This window comes from Phascolarctos cinereus, unplaced genomic scaffold (assembly GCF_003287225.1).
Source record: "Phascolarctos cinereus isolate Bilbo 61053 unplaced genomic scaffold, phaCin_HiC Scaffold_7;HRSCAF=346, whole genome shotgun sequence".
Lineage (NCBI taxonomy): Eukaryota > Metazoa > Chordata > Mammalia > Diprotodontia > Phascolarctidae > Phascolarctos > Phascolarctos cinereus.
Genome location: NW_027556180.1, coordinates 72,735,953 through 72,754,298, shown reverse-complemented (window position 1 = coordinate 72,754,298; position 18,346 = coordinate 72,735,953). Strand labels below are relative to the sequence as shown.

Genomic DNA, 18,346 nt, shown 5'->3' with positions numbered 1-18,346 from the left:
AGCTATTTAAAATCATCTATCATCTCTTTTCTTTTCAAGTCCACTCTCAAGTTACTTTCTGTTATCAAATGTGCTGACTGCTTTACTGAGAAAGTAGAGGGTATCCACTATGAGCTCCCTAATCTCTCCTATCCTACCCTCCCAATACCACCCACCCTCTCCTCTGTTATCACCATCTCTGAGGAAATGATGACTCTCCATTTCATCAAAGCGATTGCTTTCCCCATTCATATCTCCTTCGGATGCTTGCCCTTTCACTCTCTCTCTTCAATTTTGACCATTCTTTTCTGTCTTGTCAACAGTCTCTCCTTTCTACTGGTTCTTCTGTTGATGTTTACAGCCATCCTCAGTGCTTCCCCATCTTTTAAAAGAAAATATCCAGTTATCCCTTGTTGCTATCATTCTGTATCTCTCTTTCATGTCTAAAATTGAACTCATTATCTTTCTCCCTAAAACCTCGCCTCTTGCAAACTTCCCTATCTATTTCAAAGGCATATCATTCTTCCAATATCCAAATTTCATAACCTTGGCATCGTTCTAGATTCCTCATTCTCCCTCACTTTACATACCCAATCAATCATGCAATATTGTTTGTACCTTTACAGCATCTCTGGCATATGATCCCTTCTCTCCACTCACATAGCTGACACCTTGAAAGGATGAAAAAAAGTATTTTTAGGTACATGATTTATTGTTTGGCCTTGTCCCTTCCTGCATTTTCAGTCTTCTTACACCTTATATCACTTCACATATTCTGTTGTTGTTCTACACACACACTGTACTCTGTCCTAACTCTATGTATGTTCGCTGGCTGTCTCTTATGCTTAGAGCAGGATTCCTTTTCTTCAGTCTTCTAACTTTCCTAGCTTCCTTATACCCTCTTGGTACTCTCTCCTTTGATAATCTGTGCTCCCACAGATTTAAGTATTTCTATGTAGGTAATCCCTAAATTTCTAAATCCAGTCCCCGTTTACTCTTTCGAGCTCCAAGCCCACATTGTCAGCAACCTGCTGTAGATACTGTTGGAGGTGCTGTAAGCATCTCAAATCCTTAGTGTCTAAAATGAAACTGCTTGTCTTTCCCCTACAGCTACCCTTTTTTCTAAACTCTCATTTCTCCTAGGAACACACCATATCCTGCCCTGCCTCACCCCCTGTTCTAGTCGCCCAGATTCCTAATTATGGAATTATCCTATTCTTTCCTCTCCCCAGTCCCTAATATCCAATCACTTGGCATGTCCTGACTATGTCCATGAGTCAGCTGGTATATCCAAAATAGCTTGACCTCTGTCTCCTTCCTTTCACTCAAATAGCTGCTACCCTAGTCCAAACTCTCATCAGTTCTTTCATCTGGATTATCACAGTAGCCTTCTAATTATTCTCCTTCCATTGTCTTCTCTCACCATACATTGTTTACACAGCTTCCAAGATAATCTTCCTAAGACATATATATGATCATGTAATTATACTATTCACAAGTTGTTTTTTTATAGTTCCCCCATTGCTTTTGAGATAAAATATAGTTTTCAGCCAAGTATTTAAGGCCTTCCCCAATTAGGCTCCCTCCTCATCTTTCTAGCCTTATTTCCTACTGTTCTTCTTGGGCAATATATATTCCAGTCAAAGTGAACTATTATCTATTCTCCAAACTAGACACTTCATCTCCCATCTCTGGGTATTCACACCAGTTGTCCCATGCCTTTAACGTCCTTCTTCCTTTTCCCTACCCTTTAAGAATCCTTCAAGGGTCAACTCGGATATCACCTCCTTAGAGTAAAGCCATTCCTAACCACCTCCCACCAAATATTACTGTTCTTTCCTTCTTTTATTTTTCTAAAACTATACTTATTGGCATAAGTGCCATTTTCCAGTTAGAAAGGAAAGTCCTGAATGCACAGAATTATATTGTCTTTGCATATACCCAGTGCCTAGCACAGTACCATTGAACATAGATACAAACGAGAGCTTTCATTTCATTGATGTGAGGAACTCCTAGTGAGTAAACTCCCTCTACCAATGTTGGTCTGCACCTTTTCTGCAAATTTGAATATTTCTGCTTTGCCTAGAGCACTGAGAGGTTTTGGCTTGCCCCCTGGTGACATAACTAATTATACCAGGAGCAGAGCTTGAACCCAGATCTTCTTGATTCTAAGGCAGGTCTTTAGTTACAACTCAGTGCTGCCATGCTTGCTGAATTAAATAGGAATATTATTTTCTCTGAAGCACCTGGAAGAATATACTGTGCCTAATAACAAATTAATAAATGTTTATTGAATAATGAATGAATGATGTGGTAGCTTGCCCCTGTCCTTTATTGTTCAACAGAACTTATAGGTAATAATGATGAAAGTTATCAAGAAACCATATATGTAACCTGATAGAAGTACATCTCCCAGACACAAGCATGTATACTTATACACACACATATGTATATTTATGTGGCATCCTAGAAGTTTATTAGTTTAAAACTATACCATACTGAGGCTTTTGGACACACTGTGTACATGTAGATAAATATGCTTATGTATTTATATCTAACACATGCATGTACACATATAGATTTGTATGTACACATATGAGTATAAATATAAAAATATGTGTATACACCTCTCTATGTAGATATGCATGTGCACATTGTATATATACAATACTTGTCTATGTATATAACAATAAGTATTGCCTCTCCATGGATTGTTGGTTTCATGCAGAGACACATGACATGACAGCAAACTCTGTCAGTCTCTCAAAGGACATTTACTTATAAAAACAAAAGAAAGCACAAACATTTTATTTTTCATTCCCTATCACATTCTGATACTTGGTTCATGACTGCAAAATGCTCCAATTTAAAAAAAAATTACTCAGGTCAAACCTGTTGCTTTTGATGATGAACTCAATCAGTGTGACTGAGGTTATAGTACTTAGGTTATATACCAAAAATTATATTTCAGATGCAAATGCAATTTGGAAATCAGATTGTTCCATCAGTTTCTTTCTCATTTTTATTTTATGTTTGTTTTGTGAAGATGGATGAAAAACTGGAGTCTTCATGCATTTCCAGCTTGCTCTATATGAAAAGAAAATTATTTCTATACTTGAATGTATGCAATTGAATACTAAAAAATTGAAACGGTCATTTTCATTATGATGTCTGTGCTAGAGAATTTAAAATTTCATGCAATTATGATGAAAAATGAATGAGCTTTTCTACAATGAATTTATGCTCTCATTAGTTTTATTTTCTTTGAAGTTGGAAAATGAAACCATCCTCTCAGTATTGTATAACATGTCATTTTTGGCTTAATTATTGCACTATTCAATGTGAATCTTTACATGTTGAGTAAAGCCTTGATTTATTCCCAATCATTTCAAATGAATTTGGTATACATGTTTTGTGTCTTATTTATTCTTCCAGCATGATGTCCATAAAAATGTATAATCAGTATCTATACATATATATCTATACATCATAATTGAAGATGTTACTTTTGATAATAATCACTGCCTAAAAGTTCCATTGTAAGGATGATATAGCCACTATGGTTTTCTTATAATGCCTCATAATTAGCAGGTGTAAAAGAAACATCTAACCTGCTCGGGCAAATTTGCCATCTGAGAATCAGCCTAGTGAGTTTTGGTATGAGGGTAGCTGCTAAGTAATCATTTTTTTTTTTTTTACCACTTAAAATCTGGAAGACCACCTAAGACGTCTTAGGGGAGTTGCAATAAGAATTGGGAGTACCCACAACTGTGAAGCAAATAGAACTTTCAAATATTGTAAATAACAAATCAGAATAAAAGTGTCCTTCCCTTCTTAAGTAAAATTAGGGCTTAGAGTTTTGATTATGTGTTCTTTGCACAGCTTGGCAATGACTACTATTCTAGCCTTCGTTGAACTTTGCTTAAAAGAAAGCACATACCATCACCCTCCCAACTCTAATGTGAGGAGGTGGAGTCCCCAGCTCTCTCTAGGACAAGACTCACCCATAGACACACTAAGTTCACCCTGTAGGGTTGATCTGTATGGTCCTTCCAACTCTAAATCTATGATGCCATGATTTTAGGCTATCCACCTCTCAAATAGCTAAAAATTAATAGCTAACATTTGTATAGCAGTTTAAGGATTTCTGTGCTTTCTGTGTTATCTCACATGATCATCACAACAACCCTTTCAGATTGTCGTTATTTTGTTTTTCATTTTATAGATGAGGAGCCAGGAAGGGAGAGGTTAAATAACTCGCCCAGGGTGACTCAGCTCTTAAGTGTTGGAGGAAAGATTGAAATTCAGGTCTTCCTGACTCCATGTCTGGCATTCTGTCCACTCTGTTGCCTAATGGTCTAAAATAATTCCCTATCCTTGCCTGACATCCCATAAAGATTCATTCCTTAATTCAATAAGGCTTTTTGATTACCATTATAATGTAAATTTCTGTGAGAGGACAACAAAGCCTTATCAAAAACTTTGTACTCTTCTGTGAATGAATTTATCAGAGCCCTTCCTGAGATCCTAATTTGATGGGACTCGGAAGAGAATGGGGGATATCGTATATCCATAAATGACAGAGGTACTGATTGAGAAAAATCCTACGAAGGGAAACACTTTGGCACCAAATAAACTCTTCCTCTGTCAGAAGTTTGCCTTGGGGCTAGCCCTTAGTAGGGCGCATTGTTTGAAGTTGCACTCCAGCATGTCCTAAATGAGATTCTTCTGCCTGTTTTGTTTGTGGATGTCCCAGATCAACTCATCATGGCCCAGCCGCCTGAGGATTTTGCTTTCATCTAATCTCTGCAAAGCTAAATTAGAAATGTAATTTTAGATGAAAATGGCATTTAAATGTCTGTTGAAAGATCCCTAGTGGCTTAATTATTACTGATTTCTTTAGTAACCATTTGAAATGGTCTCTGAATGTTGGTTAATTTAGCAATAAGTTTTCAGTGGAGTAGGCTTGGCTATAAGTGCTAAAATATTAAATAAGCATGCATAGATATTGGGTGGTTTTGATTACGGAGATGTTTTTAGAGTAGAACTAATATAGGAGACCATAAAGTTAAGTCGTCTTTTTTGAATTCAAACCTTTATTGAGTTTTCCTTAGTTCTCTTTTGGATCATGCTCTGGAGACAGCCAAAGCCTGTCAGAGGCCAGAAGTACTTTGCGCGTACTCTTGGAGTTGTGCAGAGATGCCAAACTCCAGGCCCATGGCTGCAAGCAGAGAGGAGAATTCTCGAGTGTAACCTAAACAGATTAAAATGTGATTGGGAAGTGTTTAACAGAATAAATAAAAATACAACATAACACAGATAATATTAATTTGTGATTTTCTAAGTCAATATGCAACCCACAGGGATCCATTTCTATTTTGTTTGATACCACTATTTAGTGCACAGCCTGGGTTTTGTGCAGATCTCTGGTTTTGTGGAAGCCTCTACTGTCTACAACATTATTAATACATTGGGTAACATGATAACTAAGTAAATGCTACAAAGATATTTAATACATCTTTTTTTTTTAATGAGATTAACAGCTCTGAAAAATAAAGCTGGTAATGTGGTCTCAACTACTGAGAAGATAATCTGAATTTTTAGTTTGACAAGAGCTTAAGGGATATGCAACATAAGAGCATTACCCAAGTAAAAGGGATTAGAACAACATCCACAGTAATGAGAGGAATTGTCTAGAGCTAAAACTGATGAGATAAATTGTTGCCATTCTTACCCAAGACATGAAGCAACATCTTATTTCTCATAAATATGACTTTCATTATTTTCAGCTCTAAAAAAAACCTGACCTTACACTTCTAAAATATACATATATCTTTTTTTCTAAAACATATGCTTTTCAAAATGTAAAGCAAAATTTATATAGATATTTTATATATTAGTTTGGTGTTCCATATTGGCTAGAAAGATAACTTGACTTGGAAAGGATAGAAATGAAAGAAACTCTGAATCCTTTGGGTGCATATCTCGTCTCAGTAATGTGATAATTACTGTATTTAGTCCATCAAAGAATCAGAAAACATGTTTTAAATGCCCACTATGTGCCTGGAACTGTGTTAAGTATCAAGGGTGCAATGAACAGCAAAAGACAAGTCTCTGCTCTCAAGGACCTAATGGTCTAATGGGGGAAGACAATATGCAAAAGCTATGGACAAACATATGGTATATATGATGAATTGGAAATAATCCACAGAAGGAAGGTACTCAGATTAAGGAGTATTGAGAAAGAATTCCTGTAGAAAGTGGGAGTTTATCTAGAATTTGAAAGAAGCCAAGGAGGAGACAAAGAAAAGGAGAATATTGGAGACTTGGGGGACAGCAAGTAAAAATGTCTGGAGTCAAGGGATGGAGTGGCTTGTTCAAGGAAGAGAACAGATGCCAGTATCACTGGATTGTAAGGTACCTGCTTGTATGTGGGTGTGAGGTTAAGGTATAAAATGTAAGAAGACTAGAAAGGTGCAGGAGAAGTAAATCAGGTTACTAAGGACTTTAAAAGTGAAACAGAGGATTTCATATTTGACTCTGGAGGTGATAGGGAGCCAGTAGGGTATATTGATTGAGGGGACAGAGAGGGAGTGATACGGTCAGTGATATGTGCTTTAGGAATGCCACTTTGAGAGAAAAGTGGGTGATGAACCAGGGTGGGGAGACTTATGGGAGGGAAGACTCAACGCAGTAGGCTATTGGAATAGTGTAGGGGTGGAGCATTGAGAGCTAGAGGCATCAGGCTAATGGCAGTATCTGAGGAGCAATGGAGAGAAGAAGGCATATGTAGCAAAAGAAAAACTGACAATTTTTTTTTTGGCATGGCTTCTAATAGATGGCCACTGAGGTTCTATCCAAATTGGAAATTCCATGATTTTATTACTTGAATTTGCCATACTTCCAGCAAAATTCTAAAATAGATTTTTAAACAATGCTTGGTAAAAAGAACTTAGATTGCTAGAACCCAGCATTTATTCACTCAGAATATATCCTGTGAGATAGATGATAGGGTTATTAAATCAAGGAAGTGTTGTAGACATAATAGAGCTTATCTGAATTTCAGAAAAGTATTTGACAGAATCTGTCATGATACCTTTATGAACAAGATAGAGAAAGTAGTGGATATGTTTATAGTAGGTAGATGTGTAAGTAGCTAGTTGGAATGTTATAAGTGAAAGATGTTGGCTAGTGAATTAGTATCAACCCTGAAAAATGTCTTCATGCTTCATTTTAGTACTTAGTCACATAATCCGTCCTATTGAGCATTTTCAATTGTTAATTTAGTTTAGGTTCTAGAAAATGTGCTGGTCAAGTTGTCAGAGTACTAAAAGGGATAAGTAACATGTTGGATGATAGAATCCAGACCCAGAAAATTTTGGCACAATGATGGCCTAAATCTAACCAGATATAGTATTTTAGTCCTGCACTTTGATTTAAATAACTCTCTACAAGTATGTGGTGCAAGATTCCAGTTTTAACAGCAATTCCTATGAAGAAAGATTTAGAGATTTTAATTAACTATAAGCTCAGTCACCTATGTGACAGGTCTGAAAACATAAAACTAGTAGGATTAGATGCATTATAGAAGTATCATGCCCAGGACAAGGTATGTTTATCGTATCATATCACGTCCTAGCCGATCATGCCGCCATTTTTCTTTTGGATGGACTTGTCATTTCACTGGTGTAAGAAGCTCCCAACTTAAAAAACAAGTCCTTAGTAAGGAACTTGCTGGATCAATGAAGATCGGCATCTTCTATTTAATTTACAATCTTAGAAAGGTGCTTGAGCACTGAGAGGGTAAATTATTTGTCTAGGAGCATACAACCAATTTGTGTCATAACCAGGTTGTTCCTGACTCTGAGGCTGGCTTTCTATACGTGATTACAAGCTGTTCCTCCAATAATATTTTAAAATATCATAGCATATTACATTATATTTTATATGTTAAATTCTTTATCATTTTTAATTTTTCCTCAATTACATGTAAAAAGATTACAACTCATTTCTTTAAAGTTTTGATTTCCCAATTCTCTCTCTCCCTCCTCCCCTCTCCTCATTGAGAAGGCAGGCAGTTTGATATAGGTTACATGTGTGCAGTCATGCAAAACATTTTCATACTAGTTATGCTACAAAGGAAAACACAGACAAAAAAAAGAAAAAGAAAGTAAAAAAAAGAGGTATGCTTCAATTTGCATTCTGACTATCACTTCTCCCTCAGGAGATGGATAGGATTTTTCAATGTAAGTCCTTTGGAACTGTCTTAGATCATTGCATTGATGAGAATAGCTAAGTCATTTACAGTTGATCACTGTACAATATTGCTTTACCGTTTGCAGTGTTCTCCTGGTTCTGCTCATTTTATTTTGCATCAGTTTATGTAAGTCTTTCCAGGTTATTCTGAGAGCATTCTGCTCATTATTTCTCATAGCACAATAGTATTACATCACAATTATATACTACAACTTATTCAGCCCAATTGATGGACATCCCCTCAATTTCCAGTTCTTTGCTACTACTAAAAGAGCTGCTATAACTATTTCTGTACATATAGGTGCTTTTCCTTTTTGAATTTTATCTTTTTGGGATACAGAACTAGTAGTGGTTTTGCTGGGTCAAAGGGTATGCAGTTTCATAGTCTTTTGGGCATAGTTCCAAATTGCTCTCCAGATTGATTGAATTAGTTCACAACTCTACCAACAGTGTGTTACTGTCTCAATTTTCCCACAACCCCTCCAACAATTGTCTTTTTTTTTCAGTCATATTAGCCAATATGATAGGTGTTGGGTGGTACCTGAGTTGTTTTCATTTGCACTTCCCTAATCATTAGTGATTTAGAGCATTTTTTCCTGTCACTATAGATAGCTTTGATTACTTTGTCTGAAAACTGCCTGTTTATATCCTTTGACCATTTATCAATTGGGGAATGGCTCTTATTAAAAAAAAAGAAAATTGACTCAGTTCACTATATACTGGAGAAGAAAGGCCTTTATCAGAGAAAGTTCTTATAAATTTTTTCACAGCTATTATTACTAACTGAAAATTTACCTCCATCCTCTTTCCCCCTCCCCCATTTATCTTACTTTCTCTTTTTCCTCTCACGCTGTCCATCCTGAAAAGTTTTTTATTTCTAACTACTGCCTCCCCCAACCCACCATCCCTTCTATCAACTTCCTCCCCATGTTGAATTTTGAATGCATAAATTGAAAGTATTCCAAATAGGAAAAAATGGGGCATTATATAAAAGGATTTATGCAAATATAGGGGGCTTATTTACCAAGTTGTAAATTTTTGAAACATATGTAATGAAGATTGCTAGGTAAATGAGGAGAGAACCAAAAGTATGGTACAGTCTAATAAGAAGAGTTATAGAAACCTAAAATTCATGATGAGTTGAAGCTGATAATTTCATAAAAATAACAAAAATTACTTTTGGCACCATGTGGAGAAAAAATGATAAAGATCAAAGAAAGAAATCAACCATTGCTTGGCAAAGTTGGGATGATTATATTTCATGATAGAGAGAAGGTAGAATTTTTCAACTCTTACACCATTACTTTTTTCTATGTCAAGATGAATGATCTTAGGACTTGAAATGTCATTATCAAAATGGTTAAAAAGTTGTCAAGACCAGGTTAATTAAGAATATAGTGACAGACCATCTGGTCACATTCAACCAAATCAAGTCACTGGTCTTTGACAAAGAATATCTCAGGGTACTGGAAAAACGAAGTGACTTTCAGTGTCCTTTGAAAGATTTCAGAACAGAGAAGATGCTACGAAATGGAGGGCAAATTATTTCAAAGAAAGGTAAGACAATGGAGTTTTAAAAAGTGCAATCTAGTGAGGTTCATTTAAATTCGTAGTAGCATTCTAGAATGTATATTGAAAGTAAGGTTAGTGAATATTTTTCAAAAGCAAGCAGTAATCACAAAGAGCCAACATAGCCTTATTGAGTAAGGTAATGTTAGCTTTAACCATTTTTGAATGGTGTAGTGGATAGGGCACTAGATAGAGAGTCAAGATCAGTTCAGATCTCATCTCAGAAACTTATTACTTGCATGACACTAGCTATGTGGCCATGGATGAATTAACATCTCATTGTCCCAGGAAACTCTTAAAACTCATGTTACAGAACAGTTTCACATGTGCATCAGTAGCACATGTGCATCGGTACCCCACTGGAAATTCAAATTCGTTAGGTCTAGTCAGAAAAAAAAAAGATTCAGAATAGGGGAGATAATAGTCCTAGTATACTACATCATTGTCACACTTTATTTGGTGTATTAGGTTGTTTAGATTTCTAGATTCTGTACTTTTTGAAATGATCAAATTAAAAATCTTCTTAGGAGAATGTTGTTCTTAAGGTTATTGATATTCTCTTCTTCAATTAGAAAGTCAAAATACACACAAGGAAGATTTGTAAACTTCTTATGGAAATATTAGAAAATACAATTATGTGGACACATTATAAAACATATAATATATACATATCTTATATAATATACTATGTGTAGTATGTGTTATAGAATACATTCTATTATATAATATATTTATAACATGTATGTATTTGTGTGTGGTGATGAATGTATACATTGTATTTCTATGTGTGTATATGTGTGTGTGTGACTAGATGGCCATTGATTTCCTTTCCAATTATTAAATTTCTTTGATTCTATTTTGTATCTTACTTTAGCTTATGGCACAGCATCATAATAACAAAAATACTTAATTGCACTCAGAGATTCTTAATGTATGTATATGAATATACCCACACATATATGAATATGAATACATATTCTTTTTATTATTCCTTTTGTATCTCTGCTTGACTTTCTTTTTCATGTAGCATATTGTTGGTACTGCTACTATCTACTATATGACTAAGACTGAATAAACTAATGCTTTCAGGCCTTTACAAAGTCATTACAGACTGATTAGGTGATGTTTTTCATAAATATTCTCTTCTAACTCATTATATTTGCTTTCCTTTCCAAAGGAGAACAAACCTCTTTTTGAACATGTATGGTGATACTCATTGGCTCTCTTGATTGCTAACCAAATCATGTTTGCCTACTCTTTAGGAAAAATCATTTGGAACTGGTTGGGTCCAGACCCCTGAATGCCTATCCTCTTCCCAGGAGGATCCTAGATTCTGTGTTTACAGGTAGAAAGAGTGTGCAGAAAGCTATATTTGGTGTTATCAGGCAGTATTGTTTAAACATGAAGAAGGGAAGAGAAAAAGAGCCTAGAATACAGAGGCAGAGATTACCCAGATGAAGGAACTGGTGATTGGGTTGGAGAGAATGTAGGAGAGAATTCTGTGTTATTAGTAGAAGACCAGAGTTTTCAGTGGCATGCAGAAGACTCCATAGGTTAATGAAGTGCTAAAGCATAGTTTCCCCATATTCCAATTCTTGGTTCCATTCAACACTGATGCATATTAACCAGTGTGTTTCCTACACACGATAGCTTTTTTGTTTGTTTTTAGCTTCATGTTTATGCATATTCATGAATATATTTTAAAGGACTTGACACAAATATTAAAAGATTTATTCTATAAATTTGTTGAAAAGGAAACATACAAATGTTTGAAAATAGTCTCATAGAGTTTTTTATCACAAATTTTCTATGTTTAATTTGAAATAATACCTAATAGTGTTAATTCTGAATATTTACAAGATGGTCTGTTCCTTTAGGGAGGTTATTATATGATTATTTTTAAACCTATCTAAAAATTCCAAATGCAATTCTGAACAAAAGCAGTCTGACTTTTTCATAGTTTGAAAATTTTTATTTTTTGCTATGCGTATTGATATTTGAATCTCTAGTTGTTTTTCAAATCAGAATTAAATAGCAATGCCAGTTTTATTAAGATTTTCCAAAGGGAAATAAATTATTCCTGTAAATTCTTATTTAGGAATTAGTGATCTTTGTCACACAATTCACAAAGAACTTTCATGTGAAGAAATTCCAAGGTAGTCAGCTCAAGTCTGTTAACAATTTTACAATTACCCATCCAATAAAAAGTTAAAGTCATTGTTGTTTTTGTTTTAACTTCTGTTATTTATTTTTTTATTAGATAAGTATTGTTCATGTTTATTTTTCATTATGTGCATATATGCTTTTTGAACTGTAGTTGCTCAGCTAATGTATTCTAAAAACCCTCATAGGTAATCTTTGGCTTCACTGACTATTCTAAAGTGCCTTAATGAGAGGCAGCCATGGTGTTGCAGTGTTAGGAAGGAAAGAATCCAATCTAGATTTTGGCTCTGTTCCTCAATCATAATGTGACTTTGGGAAAGACATACCACTTTGGGCTGACATTTTCATTTTTTGCTTTTTCTTCTGAAAATGAAAGGGTTGATCAGATTGAAATAATTGGAGAAACACTAATTGTTCATGGGAAGGCAGGACCAATGTAATAAAAAAGGACAATTTTTACCAAAGCTAATTTATATATTCAATGCCACCGCAATTAAGTTGACAATTTTTTTTACTGAATTAGAAAAAATAATAAAATTTATTTGGAAGAACAAAAAGTCAAGATTGCCACAGGAAATAATGAAAAGATGTAAAGGAAGGAGGTTCAGTAGTACCAGATATTAAACTATATTTTAAGGCAGTAATTATAAAAATTATCTGGTACTGTAAGAAATAGAAAGGTAGGTCAGTGGAACAGAATAGACATGCAATTTACAGCAGCAAATAAATATAGCAATATATTTGACAAATGTAAATATTTAAGATTTTGGGAAAGAGTACATTATTTGGTAAAAAAAAAACTGTTGGGAAAACTAGAACGCAGTATGGCAGAAATAGGGCATGGACAATATTTTACACCGTTTACCAAGATAAGGTCAAAATGGATATATGACCTAGATATAAAGAGAGATATTATGAGAAAATTTGAAGAACAGGGAACATATTACCTACCAGACTCATGGATAGGCAAACAATTTATGAATAAACAAGAGATAGAGACCAGAGTAAGGTGTAAAATGGATACTTTCGATTATATTAAATTAAAAGGTTTTTGTACAAATAAAACAAATATAGCCAACATCGGAAGGAAAGCAGAAAATTAGGAAAAATTATAGACAGTTTCTCAGATAGAAGTCTCATATCTCAAATATATAAAGAACTTGGTCAAATTTACGAGAATATGAGTTAATATGAGCCAACTGATAAATGGTCAAATGATATGAATAGGCAGTTTTCTGATGAAAAAAGCAAAACAATTTATAGTCATATAAAATGCTTTAAATAATTATTGATTAGAGAAATGAAAATGAAAACAACTCTGAGGTACCACCTCACACCTATCAAATTGGCTAAAATGATTGAAGAGGAAAATGACAAATGTTGGAGTGAATATGGAGAAATTGGGATGCTAATTCATTGCTGGTGGAATTGTGAACCCTTTTGGAGAACAATCTGGAATTATGCCCAAAGAGTTATTAAACTTGCTGTACCCTTTGGCCAAGCAATACCACTGCTAGGTCTATTTCTAAAGATGATTAGGGAAAAAAAGAAAAGAATCTACATGTTCTAAAATATTTATAGCGGCTCTCTTTGTGGTGGCAAAGAACTGGAAATTTCAAGGCTGCCTGTCAAGTGAGGAATGGTTGAACAAGTTGTGGTATATGATTGTGATGGGATACTATGTGCTATAAGAAATGATGAGCTTGATGATTTTAGAAAAACGTGGAAAGACTTGCACAAAATAATGAAGAGCAAAATGAGAAGAACCAAAAGAATGTTGTATATAGCAATAGCAATATTGTTTTAAGAACAACTTTGAATGACTAAGTCATTTTGGGTATTTTAAATACCCAAATTAACTACAAAGGGTATATAAAGGAAGATGCTATCTACATCCAAGGAATGAACTGATAAATAGAAGTGTGCATAGAATGGTTTTATACATACATACATACATACATACATACATACATACATACATACATATTTGTGTCTTATGGTAGCCATCTTGGGGGGGAGAGAGGGGAAAAAAGAAAAAAAATATGATCAATTTATTATATATTTAAAAGAAATAGCAAGTTGTACATAATAAATTGCAGTTTCATGTACAATAATCTTTTTAAAAGTATAATGTATTATGGAAATTCTTGTTTTATTCCATAAATTAAAAATTAAATAGACAAAAATTAAAAAAAAAAAAGAAAATGAAGGAGTTGGACTATATAGTCTCTTGGGTCCTTTCCAAGGACCCAAGGAAATAACATTTCCCCCCACTGTAATCAAGTCTTCTCTGTTTCTATGAAAAAGCCATTTCATTGTACACAAATGTACCTGTAAAACCAAAATGAAGGCCAAATGGCAATTTTGGAGGTTTGGATTTCCTGATATGTTTTTCATATTTCAGCCATATTTTAGATTTCAGTTTTCCTATGTATTTTCTCATTTTTCTTTGAAAAAAAGTTTTAAACCTACTTCACACTTTTATGCATTTATATATAGCTTAACAATAAGATAGTTTTCAATAGTTGCAATAGTTTTCAATGATGTTATTATAATTTAATTTTGAACTTTTGAAAATGTCTGTTTTCCCCTCACTTATTAAATCATCTCTTGTAACAAAGACACCCCCCCAAAAAAGGGAAAAAAAGTCATTTCAACAAAACTCTCCAGCACATTTGCAGTCTTACAGTATCATTATTGTTCCAAATTCATATTCCCTGCTCCTTGCATGCAGTGATTTTAATTGATGATTTATTAAGAAAATTTACAATAGAAAGGAAGATCCTGTGTTGGTGTCTTCTTTTCAGTACAGGTTCATCTTTCTTTGTAAAATTTAATTTTTTTCCAATTAGCAACAATGAAAATATTTTTACCTCTCTTCCCATATACATGTGTATATACATACATATAAATATATATAAACACACATGAGTGTACGTACACATATGCTCACGTATACATGCATATATAGATAGAAGTGTGTACATATGTACATGCATATACAGATGTGTATGTATATATCATATGCATATACATATGTATATGTATATGCACACATGTATATATGTGTGCATGTATATACATATATGTGTATATGTATATATCCACTCCCATATATATGTGTGTACAGACACACACACACATATACCTACACACGTATATGTATGTGTAGTTCAGTCATGTCATTCATGTTGGACTCTCCATGACCCTATTTAGGATTTTCTTGGCAAAATTACTGGGGTGATTTGCCATTTCCTTCTCCAGTTCACTTTATAGATGAGGAAATCTGAGGCAAACAGAGTTAAGTAAGTTAGTAAGTGTTGGAGGCCTGATTTAAACTTGGGTCTCACTGACTCTAGGTCTGTCACTCTATCCACTGTGCCATCTAGCTGCATATCTATCATCTCTATCTCTATCTCTATCTCTATCTCTATCTCTATCTCTATCTCTATCTCTATCTCTATCTCTATCTCTATCTCTACCTCTATCAATATCCACACACAGATATCTAGATATGTCTGTCCTCATATATTATGTATGTATTATACACACACATAGCTACATATATATTGGGGGAAGAAGTAAAAAACGTTTTTTTTCATTGTTGTTAATTGAAAAAAAAATTAAACATATTCTAGACTTCCTCTGGAAGTCTGTTCTCTTCTTTTAGTGCAATTACAAGCTAAGCACTAACCAGTTATTACCCAGCAGTTGAAAGCAATCTGTCTCTAACGTAACTTTTCAGCCTTATTTAATGCAATTCTACTTCACATATTTCATGTTACAGACACACTGGACTATAGTAGAGTATTTCCAGTGTCCTTCATTATGCGTGTGTGTGTTTGTGTGCTCTGTGCTCCACTGCATCTGGAATGTTCTCCTTCCTCATCCACACCTCTCAAAATCCTTTCCTTCTTTCAAGTCTCATCTCCTTTTGGTCTTCCCTGTTCTTGTCAGCTAGAGGAGATCCTTCCCTCTCCATTCTCTCAAGAGGTTGGGTGCACATGCACTTTATTCATTCTAACTTCCATGTTGATGATTTGTGTAGATGTTTCCTTCAGCTACTGAATTAAATGCTCTTTGAGGGCAAATAAGTTCGACTTTTCATGTTTGTGCCTTGCAGCAGTCGTGGGAACATAGTGGGTGTTTGAGACATATTTATTGATTGGAATTGAATTGCCTTCTCAAACATTTAGCATACTCTGTGTTTGCTGAGTCTTTTATTCATAGAATCTATCAGGTTCTTATATCTCATTTTTTTGTTTTTTGGGGGTTTTTTGGGGTTTTTTTTTGGCTAGGCAGTGGGGTTAAGTGACTTGCCCAGAGTCACACAGCTAGTAAGTGTTATGTGTCTGAGGCCGCATTTGAACTCAGGTCTTCCTGAATCCAGGGCCGGTCCTCTATCCACTGTGCCACCTACCTGCCCCCAGGTTCTTATATCTCATCTCCAATTCAAAACATTAAAAAAAAAAGAAATAAACACCTATCTTAAACTGCTACATGGGCTAATACAGGTTCCAGACATTCTCAATGCCATAGGCTTAAAATGCAAGGTCATTTTGAGTTAATGTTAGACTATTGTTAACTGTTGATTGTAGTCCAATTCAGAGCATACAGTAATATCAGGGAATTATTTTGGTGATTACCTATTGTATTTTAAAAAGAATCTCAGAGATTAAGGGGAAGATAATTTAAGTTAACAGAAGCAACACAGCCCACATAATGTGTCTTGTTGGCATCTTGCTTACATGAGAGTTAATTCAAATGGTGGGATTGTATTGGGTATCTGATAGGCACATACTCTACCTTGATATGTAATTAGTGAATCAAATAACAGCCCCTGTTACTGAAGCAATATTCAAAGGAAAAAAAGTGATACTGCTAAAAAATAAATCATTGACAGATGGCTTTGTATTTTTAGGCATGTTTACTCACCTTTTTCTTTGTCCTTTCATTTTCCTCTGCTATCTCTTCCCTATTTCTTATTCTTTCCTTTTTGTTTGCCTAGATTTTCATTTTTCATCACACTTCTCTTCCCATTATAAAAGCATAAAGATCTGTTGTTGTTGTTTACTCATGTTTTCAGTTGTGTCCAACTCTTCATGACTCCATTTGGGGTTTTCTTGGCACACATACTGGAGTTGTTTGCCATTACCTTCCTCAGCCCATTTTACAGATGAGGAACCAAAGCAAACAGGGTTAAGTGAGTTGCCCAGGGTCATACAACTAGTACATATCTGAGGCCTGATTCTGGATCTTCTTGACTCCATGCCCAGCACTTTATTTACTGTGGTGCTGCCTAGCTGCCCACAGTTTATGGTGTGCTTGCTCTATCCACTTCATTCTTGGTAGTCCTTGCTAGTGGATAGATGTACTAGAATATTATCAAAATTTTAAAAGCCCTGTATACTTAGTGTGGGAATGTTTTTAAAACAAAGTTAACTATGCTAATTTATTATGCTAAGTGATCATTTACTAAATATTAAATTAAATGTTAATTTTTATGCTAATGTTAAATATTAAATTAAATTAAACATTAGATTAAATCAAATTTTGAATATTAAATGTTAAATTCAATTCATTTTTGTTTCTATTTGTAAAACACCAGGTTAGCAGCTGAGGACAGCTACATAAATATAAAGCAGGTCCTGACCTCAGGAAGCTGATAATGATAAATTGCAAGCAGTGTTTGCTAAGTACTAGAGAACTGAAAATATAAGAAAACTTGTAACTAGAATTTCATAATGCCAAATTCTGGGAAGTATTTTTTCTTCTTTATACTCTTTATATTTTTTAGAGAAATAAAAATGAAACTTAGTCTCAGCTTACTGGGATAAAACTGATTAACTATTGTCATTTTTGCTGTTTCAGAAAGCCCTGTAATTCAATTAGTTCCTCATCTCTCTCTCTTTCTCTCACTTTTATTTTGATGAGGCAATTGGGGTTTAGTGACTTGCCAAGAGTCACATAGCTACTAAGTGTTATATATCTGAGGCCAGATTTGAACTCAGGTCTGGGCTGGTGCTCTATTTACTGTACCACCTAGCTGCCCCATTTGTCTTTTTTAAATGAATGGATTTCATAAGGAAAAAAATGAAAAAAGAAAATTTCCCATATATAGTAAAAACTATCCTAGGTAGAAATTAGAAACTAATCTTCATCTGCTGATTCATCTATACCCCTCTTAATGTATTTGTTTCTTGACCAAGATTTTTACCTTGTGGAATTCTTTAAGAAATGTATCTACCATTTATGACATCTTTTAAGTACAGAAATGTACCTTTGTGGGACATTTAGTCTATCCCTAAATTACCTCAAATAAACATTTTAAGAAACAATCCTACAAATTCAAAAACACAACAGGTTCTTTTGGTGTTTT

At 34.4% G+C, this 18,346-nt stretch overlaps 1 protein-coding gene across 1 annotated transcript in view; it reads left to right on the top strand.

Annotated features, from left to right (window-relative positions):
• SPAG16 (sperm associated antigen 16) overlaps positions 1-18,346 on the top strand; it is a 1,202,663-nt gene that overhangs the window by 449,990 nt on the left and 734,327 nt on the right. The gene's annotated exons all lie outside the window — the stretch shown is intronic.